Raw genomic sequence first — 648 nt, forward strand, 5'->3', positions numbered from 1 at the left:
ACCAGTAATAAAAGGCTTCTAAACTTCTTGATTTACAAAACTCATCCAGTCCTTGGCTTACTGTATTTATAGAACCTAAAGCTGGCATAATAGTGGTTCAGAAAATGCACCCACAGTGTGTTGCACTTCTTTTGCTTCTTTTGCAGGAAACAAAATCGGTTATTAACTCAAACTTACCAAAAAACACTCCTTGATTACATCAGACTTGAGTGTTTGCACAGTTACATTCGGTCTCGGTCAGTAGCCTGGTCACATCTACAACTCTGTAAATGTAGAAAAAGTCATCTGTTAACTTAATCTGCCAATATTTTCCCAGTTATAACTCTTTTAAAATGACATGTCAGTTTGAAAAAATAATTATTGCAATGTTGAGTTTTTTCTCTTTGCTTTTGACTAGCTACACAATTGCTCAACTGTGTGAAGATGTAACAGCTAATTAAAGCTGCAGTGCTTAACCTTTTGATATTAATGAACATCTGTTACATTCAAGCAATTGCTAAATGAGCTGCTACAAAGCTAATTAAGACTATCAGCGCCACAAAACTCTCTGTATTTCTAAGTACTGCTATGTTTAGAAAATGGTGCATCATTCTCCTGGAGACAGTCATCATTACCAATGTCCTACACCACAGCACCATGAAATATAAA

Source organism: Etheostoma spectabile, chromosome 9 (genome assembly GCF_008692095.1).
Source record: "Etheostoma spectabile isolate EspeVRDwgs_2016 chromosome 9, UIUC_Espe_1.0, whole genome shotgun sequence".
NCBI lineage: Eukaryota > Metazoa > Chordata > Actinopteri > Perciformes > Percidae > Etheostoma > Etheostoma spectabile.